This window comes from Mesocricetus auratus, unplaced genomic scaffold (assembly GCF_017639785.1).
Source record: "Mesocricetus auratus isolate SY011 unplaced genomic scaffold, BCM_Maur_2.0 Super-Scaffold_100007, whole genome shotgun sequence".
Lineage (NCBI taxonomy): Eukaryota > Metazoa > Chordata > Mammalia > Rodentia > Cricetidae > Mesocricetus > Mesocricetus auratus.
Genome location: NW_024429191.1, coordinates 73183890 through 73194064, shown reverse-complemented (window position 1 = coordinate 73194064; position 10175 = coordinate 73183890).

The window sequence follows — 10175 nt, the reverse complement described above, 5'->3', positions numbered from 1 at the left end:
TGTCCTGGAATGGCCAAGGATGATCCTAAACTATTAATCTTCCTTCCTGATCCTCCGTGCAAGACTAACAGACATGCGTGAATAATCATACTCAGTTTGATGTGGTACTGGGGATGGAACCCGGGAGTCAAGCATTTTGCTGACTGAGCTACATCTCATCCAAAGTCTCTGAAAGCAGAAACCACATCATGACTTCCTATTGGAATAGTACTTAGCCTATACCATTCCTATGTAGAAGCTTCAAAACCTGCTGGGCTATGAATCCCACCCAAGCTAGGAACCGCATCTTTTTATTTTTAATTGTGTGTGTGTGTGTGTGTATGTGTGTGTGTGTGTGTGAGTGTGTGAGTGTGTGAGTACACATGTATGCAGGTGCCAGCAGAGGGTGCGAACCATTTGCATGATGTGGAGTGCTAGGGACTCAACTCTGGTCATTTAGAAGAGTAGCAAGTGCTCCTAACTGCTACTCCAGCTCCAAGATTTCTCATTTTTGAAACTAGATAAGCTTCCTAAGAAAAGGTTATCTTGCTTTTGCTTTATGTGTATAAGCATTTTTAGTGCATGCAAGTATGTGTACCACATGAGAGTCTGGTGCCCCTGGAGACCAGAAAAGGGTGTTGGGTAACTCCACTGGCATTAGAGTCATGGACAGTTGTGATCTACCATGTGAGTGCTGCACCTGTGTCCTCTGCAAGGGCAGCAGTCACCCCTAACCACCAAGCCATATTTCCATCGTCTTGCTTTCATGTTTGCTTGTTTTGGGAGACAGAATTTCTCTATATTGCTTTGGAGGCTGTCCTGGAAGTCGATCTGTAGACCAGACTGGCCTCAAACTCACAGAGAACTGTCTGCCTATGCCTCCTAAGTGCTGAGATTAAAGGTGTGTGCCACCAAATCCTTATAGAGCAGGCTGCTCTTGAATTCCTGATCCTCTTGCCTTCACCTCCCAAGAGCTACCATGCCCAGCTTAAAACAGGTGTCCTACTCATTACTTCAAGCCTATCACTGTGACCAGCATGCAGAGTGTGATTCACGACAAAAATAAGTTAAAATATACTTTAGGGCAGGTGATACGGCTCAGCAGGTGAAGATGCTTGTGGCCAAGCTTAAAAACCTAAGTTTGGGGCTGGAGAGATGGCTCAAAGGTTAAGAGCACTGGCTGCTCTTCCAGAGGTCCTGAGTTCAATTCCCAGCAACCACATGATGGCTCACAAACATCCATAATGAGACCTGGTGCCCTCTTCTGGCCTGCAGGGATATGTGCAGACACAACACTGTATACATAATAAATAAATATTTTTTTAAAAAACCCTAAGTTTGGCCCGGCGGTGGTGGCGCATGCCTTTAATCCCAGCACTCGGGAGGAAGAGGCGCCCGGATCTCTGTGAGTTTGAAGCCAGGCTGGACCAACAGCCTCCAAAACAATACAAAACCAAAAAAAAAAAAAAAAACCTCACAAAAACAAAAACAACAACAAAAAAAACAACCTAAGTTTGATTCTTAGAACCCATATGGTAAAAGAAGAGAACCACTGGTATGGTGTGGCTTGCTTATGCCCCTCCCCCACGTGTGCTAAATAAATAAAAATACACTTTAGGGAGCTGAAGAGATTGCTTGGCAGTTAGGAGAGCTTGTGGTTCTTACAGAGGATTTGAATTCAGTTCCCAGCACCCACATCAGGTGACTCACAAACTCTTGTGACTCCAACTCCTGGGAGTCTGATGGCATCTTCTGGCCTCTGTGGGCACCCACAATCACATGCACATCCTCAAGTACATATGCACAATAAAAAATAATAATCGTTATAAGTACACTTTAAAGCTGGGTGTGGTGGTTCGTGCCTTTAAATCCCTGCACTTGGGAGGCAGAAGCAGGTGGATCTCTGTGAGTTCAAGGCCAGCCTGGTCTAGCCAGGACAGGACTGGCTGTCAGCCAAGACTGCACAGAAAACAAAATAAACAAACAAGATGGGAGATGCCATTCTGTAAATCTGTCTCTTATTGGTTGTTGAATAAAGCACTGTTGACCAATAGGAAAGTAAAATAGGTGGGACTAGGAGTCGAGCAAGATTCTGGGAAGGAGAAATACAGGGAGTCATCATGTAGCTGCCATAGGGGTAAGAAGTCCAGACCCTTTTCTCCCGTAAGAGAAATACTTAGATTAACAATTATGGAGTAAATACTTAAGTCAGAGCTAGCCAGTAAGAAACAAGCAAGGTCAACAGCTTCATAATTAATATAGCCTCCAGTGTGTTCATTTGGGACTGATGCGGCTCTGGAACCAGGCTGGTGGGAAGGCTTCCTCTACATATAAACTGTAGGTTCATCATGCTACCTTGGAGGAAGCAGTTGGCACCAGCACCCCACATCTAACTCCTGCTTCAAGATGGAAGTATACACGTGTTGGTTCAGTGTGCTCTCAGGGGACTGTGTATAAGCCAAAAGACATACTTGCTTGGTCCCTACTTTAGAGTTCTCTCTACTCGACCACTGTTCTCATTTATATCCTTTATGTCTGCCTCAAAAATGTAATTGCCCCTGGGGCAAAATGCTGCAACACTCCATCTGATTTCCCATGCAGTCTCTCTCTTACTCTCATACCATTCATCAAGTCAGGCATCAAAATCCTATCACAGACACTGTAAGTGTAACAACAGGGAGGAGGGTTTCAAAGTTTGTTTTTAGTCTGATTTCCTTCACACCCAGAGCTTAAGCTTGCAGCTCACTTATGGAACCCAAATTATTTTCTACATGGGCTTTAGGAGTTAGTAGCATGGTGCACACCTTTAACCCCAGAACTTGAGACATGAAAGCAGGTGAATTCCTGGTACTTCGAGACCACCCTGGTTTACATAGCAAGTTGTAGGCTAGCCAGGGCTACACAATGAGATCTTGTTTAAAATAAATAAAATGTAAAGACTTTTGTAGTAAATAACAGTGGAGTGAAGGTATAGATTTATTTATTTATTTTTGAGACACAGTCTTGCTGTGTAGCCTTGGCTGGTCTAGAACTTTTGATGTAGACCAGGCTGGCCTCAAACTCATGAAGCTCTGCCCACCTCTGCCTCCCGAGTATCAGTTTTGATCTCCTGAAGCTTGATCAATGAGCATTTGCTCTGTGACTCTATCTTCTTCAACACTAATTCTTTCCACCTCTATCCCAGTCTCTACACGTTCCCTGGCCAATTTTATCAGATACTAACTATCCTCTCGGGACAAAGGGACTTTATAGCCTGTTAATTCATTTCATACTAGCTTCTAGGCACCTTTATTACTTCTGCCAAGCATAGTGTATGTGTGTTTGTCCTTTCTCTCTAACTCTGAGTAATGGGACCTCTGCTATCTCATCGGCAACAAATGCAAGCCCCTGCATCCAGCAAGGCTGAGGTGATGTCGGTTAAGTATCTATTATTTCTCTAACATTTCTGGAAACTATTGGATGAAAGCTAAAAAAGTTATACAGACCAAAACCAAAGAAGGCTCCAGGTTTTGTGAGGTCTAATGTTATTATTGATTATTTTTCTCTTCTCTCCTCTTCTGCTCCTCCTTTTTCTTTTGTGTATGCTAGGTAAGTGCTCTACCACTAAGCAACAGTGCCAAGTCTTAAAGAAAAAACATCCGTGTGTGTGTGTGTGTGTGTGTGTGTGTGTGTGTGCGCGCTGTGTGTGTGGTGTGTGTGTGTGTGTGTGTGGTGTGTGTGTTATGCACATGTGTGCTTGTGGATGTGTGTTCCCATGCATTTTGGGGATCTGCAGGAAGTTGCCAGGTGCCCTGCTCTATCATTTTCTACCTCATTCCCTTCTTAACGAACCTGGAGCTAGACTGACAGACAGCAAGCCCCAGTAATCTCCACACCCTTAAAATGCTAGAGTACCAGGCACCCAGATATGCCTGGCTTTTTACATGGGTGTTGGGGATTTGAACTCAAGTCCCCAGCAAGCATTCTCACCCATGGAGCTATCTCCCCAGTCCTAATCCTAGCTCTTGTGGTTTTGTTTGTTTGTTTTTCCAAGACAGGGTTTCTCTGTGTAGCCTTGGCTGTCCTGAAACTTGCTCTGTAGATCAGGCTGGCCTCAAACTCACAGAGACCAGCCTGCCTCTGCCTCCCGAGTGCTGGGATTAAAGGCATGTGCCACCAATGCCTGACCTCCCAGTTATTTTTCTTAATCATTTTGGTGTTCCTCATAAAACCCTTTTAAAGTTATTAATGTAGAATTAGGTGGAGAGCCTTGAAAGAGACCTTCCACACTGTTTCATTGGCATCTTGGTAAATCTGTTCTGACTGAAGGAATAAAGCCTGCTTACATCCCAGCCAACTCTTCAGATCGGACTGAATTCAGTGCTTATTCCTGGCTTTTCCTGTGGATTTCCTGTACCCAACACATTTATTCCACAAAACGGCTCTGGCACAACTAAAAGGCCTTGACAGCCAAGTCTCTGGCTAATGAAAAATCCCAATGTGCCAGGTTACCACTCCTCCTACTTAGGTTACCTAGTGGCACTTAGAACAACGTTGTTTTCAGAGCAGGTGGCTTGTCCTGCTACATACAGGAGATCTAAGAATGGCCACTCCACCAGTGGTCTCCAAGAGGTCCTGCTTCCATTCACCTCTGGCAGAAGCCTCATAGTTTATGGAGTAGTTTGTATTCTGTTTGGGGAGGAAGCAGCTTAGCCTTGCTTTTCCCATGCCACTTTGATAATATCACACAAGCTGGCACCTTTCCTGGAGATCCCACCCAAATGTTCTGTCCAAGTCTCTGGCCTCCTGAGTTGGCCCAGAATGTTGAGTCAGAGTACAAATACCAACTCTTGTTTGGTTTCATGGCTCTAAACACCCAATTCTGAATTTTCCCAAACACATTAGAAATCCTAGGCTTCCTGATTCAGTGAGAACATCTGTGAAAGCTCAGGGAGCCCCTCTACCTACATTAACATCAGGCTCCAGACACAAGGTAACTATAATGCCATGCTCTATGAGCCCCTACCTCACAGAACAGAAGACAGTAAGCCTCTTGCACAATATCATATTTAATTATCCTGCTGTCTTCATGATTACTCTATATAGCAGGCACTGTTACCCTCAACTCAGGGAAGTTAGGAAACATAATGATGAGTGACAAAGTGACACTTCCACCCATTTTCAAAGGCTGCGGCATAGTCACTACTTGAGGAGACAGTGTACTGGATCAGAGGCACCCAGACCCACAGGTGTACTCCTGACGCAGAGGTAAGGGTCAACATTAGGCCATACAGACCATACTAGTCACGATATAATAAAACTCCTTCTGTGTCCCATACACCTAAACTCTGAAACTCTAATTTTGTTTATGCTGCTCAGAAATTATGGAGGCGCGTCTGATAAAATCTAACTGCTCTAGGCACAGGAGTTTAATTTCTCCACTAAAACATTGTGTGCTTTGGTGGCTAGGTTAAGGTCAAATCCATTTTTCTCTGATTCCTACCTTGGAAAAGGAGAGAAGATTGGGAGTAGGGGGTTTACACTAAAGAGAAACCAGAAATAGACCAAGGGAGTCAGTAGCATAGTGTAGCATAGTATGACTCTTTAAGGCCTGCCAGAACAATTGAGCCAGAACTCCTTAAGAAGCATAGGTCGTGTGCCAGGGCAAGTGGGAGAACTCATTGTGGGATCAAAGAGAAGCTGTTAGAGGAAGCCCTGGGAAAGGCTTGGATGGGAAGAATCACAGTGAAGAGAAGATTCTATCCAGATTCAGAAGGCAGAGGCAGGTGAATCTCTGTGAGTTTGAGGACAGTTTGGTTTACATAATGAGTTCCAGAATAGCCAGTGCTACATAGAGAGCCCTTGTTTTAAAACAAAACAAAAAGAATCCATTCGGGGATGAAAGTGTGTTTTAACTCTGAAACCACTATAAATTAAAAGAGAAAAGGATTTGTCCCTTCATTCTGTCTCCCTATCTTGAACAGCAAAGCCTGATTGGACTGTGTTCCCTCCAGAGCCAGAAAACCCTGGCTGCAGTGCCTGCCTGGCCTGCCAAAATGCTGCCAGGCATAGTGACTGGCCACCACTCTGGTTGATAAGTGAAGGGTACCCGTTTGTTGCCTTTCTCTTTGCTCCCTGCTTAGTGTACAATCTCTGCCTGGCAGGGAGCCTCCAAGCAGGGGTTGTAGAGTAAGACCCTCCAGACAGTATTTAAAACACAGTGATTTATGAGCTCCTCTAAGGGCCTAGGTGAGAAAGCAGAGAAGACTCCAGACTAGTTTACACAAAGTTTCAGCATCCCACTGACAAGAGTCAAGATATTCATCTTGATGCTTGTGACTTCAGGCCAACTTTGGGTCAGAGTATAACCTTCAATTTTCCTAGGACCCAAGATCCTGGTTCTGTGATGAATAAGACCAGTGGAACTGGCTGGAATAAGACTAATGGGTTTGTGGAAGTCCTTAACCTTGAAATAAGTAAAGTGAGCAGCCCAGTAATTCGAGTTTTGTAGGATTTTTTTTTTTACATGAAAGAATTCTTTTGAACCCTCCATGGCTCCAAGAAAAGCTATTTGAAATGTCCCTTCTTATGGGGCCATAGGGTTAAGTGCCAAGGATGGTAGGCTAAATGCCAGGGATGCTGGTTGCATGGATCTTGGGAGCAAGGCTAATGGCATCCCTGCTGTGGACTCAGGAATACCAAGCCCAGGCACTGGTTGCCCAGAGAGATGCAGCCATTTTGACTTCTAACTGAAGGACACTGCCTTCTGGGATTTCCCCTTCTGTGGTGGGAAACAGAGAAGCAGATACCCAAAGGATCAATGAGACCTATACCCCAAGTGTACAGGCTGGGAAGGAGATCACGTGAGAGCCCAGGGCAGGGTGATTTATGTAGTTCAGAATTCGGTTCCTGCTGGTGGAAAGAAGATGCATTTGTGAGTGCTGCATGGTAATTGCCCTTCATAAGGATGATCTCAAAAGGTCAAGGGATGGGTCTTCAATAGCCCTAATGTCCCTGAAACAGTCCATTGTGTAGCTATTGTCTATATATGTAAAGGAACTCTTCTTGACCCTATTCATACTTTTCTCTTTGGGGCCCCTGAGTTTCCCAAGAGAATAATTACATACTACGTTATTCCAGAGCAAAGTCTATCTCTTTTCAACAAAAAATAGTTCAATGAACATTTCTTGAGCTCCTACTATGTATCAGGTATTATGCTAGGTTATGGGACATACAGATGAATAATACATGCTCATCTTTGGAGGAAGTCTGAACCCTGATTTTCAAAACATTTCCCAATGACCTTTGGAATTTAGTGAGCAAATCTGCATCTATCCCTTTCTATTTCATACACATGGATTACAAATCAGCCTCTGTCCCCCTGTAATCCTTTTAAAAAACTCTTATTTATGTGTATATGATTGCATGAGTTTATGTGCACAACATTTATACAAGTGCCCACAGAGGCCAGAAGAGGATGCTAGATCCTAGGGAACTGCAATTCCAGGTCATTGTGAGATGCCTGATGTAGGTGCTGGGAACAGAATCTGGGTCCTCCACAAGAGCAGTAAATGCTCTTAACAGCTGAGCCATTGGTTCCGTCTTACAATCTTTTAATTTGGCCTCATATGGTAACCTTCACTTTGATGAATTTGGATGGCTTTCTCTGTACTCTAATATGTCTTCCTTAGCAGACAGGGTAACCAGAATTAGGCACTATCTTTTAAATGCAAATACTATGTGTACATTGCTAAGTGAATTTATTTCCTTTATCCACTCCTTATTCATTTATATACCAGCAGTTATTGAATGCCTGCTGGGTGTCATGCACTCTACTAAGTGAATGTAGTAGACACCAACTTCATGGAAGCCACCATCTGGGTATATGTTTGGGAAATAGAAGGTAAAGTCTCTAAATACTACACAAATAAATATGTAACTACAAACTGAGACAAATGTTATGAAGAAAGTACAGGGTGCTATGAGTGTGAAAGTGCTATGTGGTATAGTCTAGAAGGCTTAGGGAAGGGTCTCTTGAGGAAATGACACTTGAGTTGAGATCTGGAAGATTAGTGGAGAGAGAATATTGGAAAGGATGTTCCAAGAGAAGTGAAGAGCACATACGAAGGTCCTGTGAGAAGGTGAAGCAGTGAACCTCGAGAACTGCAGGAAGCACAGAGCATGGTCAAGGCTGTATGAGAAGGATATGTATGGAAAGTCAGCCAGAGCACAGCCCATGAACATGCTACAGGTCTTTCCCACTGTGCAAAGGCACATGCAATGAATGTTTGTACAAACAGAGTCAAAAGTCACTCCCTCCTCAGATTATTGTTGCTTTGAATCGCTAAGAACTTTCCTAGTGTCCTACTATAGTGTTGCTATGCCTGGGTGGCAGAAGATGCCCCCAAACTATTGGGTCAGTCTCTGCCAATGTGGACAGAAGAGCAGGGCGGAGGGTGGGTGGAGTGCTTTGCCGGTGGTATCAGCTCCACAGTGATGTTTGGAACGGCCCCAAGACTATAGTCCTTCTTCCCAGATAACTCTATCGCATGTGCCCTCCCACCCCCACTGAAATGCTCCACCTGCCCTGCCTCCCTGCAGCAGCTTTGCTCCCCACCCAAACTGGGGAAGGCATCCGGATAAGAATTCTGACTCTGCCCAGCTCCTTGAGTCTTGTTCTGAGGAGCTTAGGCCACAGTTTTGTTGGGAAGTGTGTATATATACATATCCTTAACTCTTTCCCAGAGGTACTAATGGAGGCCATTGGGAAAGAGGGTCATAATGGTCACATTTGGCTTTTGGAAAACCCTTCCTCTCATCCTGACTTATCTTGGGAGAATGTGGCTTTATGCAGTGACATCTGCTGGCAAGGCTGGGCAGGTAATAAAATGACCAGATGCCCACTCATCCTCATGTGACTTCTAGAGTATGTCATCACAGCAGACCTGATGGTGTAAGCTTGTCATCCTAGCTATGCACAGGGAGAGGCAGGAGGGCAAGTCCAAAGGCCTGCCTGAACTATGGAGTGAATTCAAGGCCACCAAGGGCAATTTAGTAAGATGTTGTCTCAAAAAAAAAAAAGCAAAAATAAATAAATAAAAAAGTTAAGGATATATATTACTCAGTAGTAGGGTACTTGCCTAACATTTGTGAGGTGCTGGGTTCAATCTCCAGTACCACACATACTTCTGAGATTGGACTGGAGCCAGTTGGTTGGTACAAAGCTGAGGGGACCAGGCTGGAGAGATGGCAACACTCACATACATACATTTTTTAAAAATAAAGAAAAGAAGATGAAAGGAAGTAAATGAACAAAACATATCCTAAAATAAAGTTTTAAAAGGCAGAAAAGTCTAAAGCTGTAGGCGTGAACCATAAACTAGTTTGTGTTAAGTGATGAGAATGCCTTTTCTAGTGGTAGCTCACAACTCTCATGTTATCCAGTTGATTCTCATTTAGGTACAGTTAGTCACAGAAGAAGTTTGGGTAAACACATGTAAATGACTCAGGAGGATCCATTCCTACTCATTTCTGGGAAAGTTTATTTCCACAAATAAAAAGGCTCATATTTTAAAAAATAAGAGAGGCCAGGCGATGATGGCACACTATTTCAACCCCAGCACTGGGGAGGCAGAGACAGGTAGATCTCTGTGAGTTCAGGCCAGCCTGGTCTACTGAGTGAGTTCCAAGGACAGCCTCCAAAGCTGCAAAGAAACCCTGTCTTGAAAAACCAACCAACCAATCAATCATAGAAGACAAAGTTTTTTTTTCTATTTTTAATTAATGAATTTATTTTTATTTATTGAGACATAATCTCTCTGCAGTTTTGGCTGTCCTGGAACTCTCTATGTAGACTAGGCTGGCCTCCAATTCACCGAGATTCACCTATCTCTGCCTCCCAAGTGCTGGGATTAAAGACCTGTATCACCATGCCCATCAAGTCTATTTTTTTTTTTAATTTCCTTGAAATAGACCAGTTGTCAACCAAACATTTTCATGGTTCTTACAATGGATAACAAGGATGCAGCTTTTTGTTTTCAGTCCTGGGGATAGCACCTCACAATAGGCAGACAAACACTCCATCATGGAGATATAACCAGATCATCTAAGGTGAACCCTTAATAGGATGTGGAATAATATATAACCCGCCTCTCTGATTTCATGTGCTTCATGTATGCATTCTGTTCAGTTACACTCATTATCATCATGCATAGTTG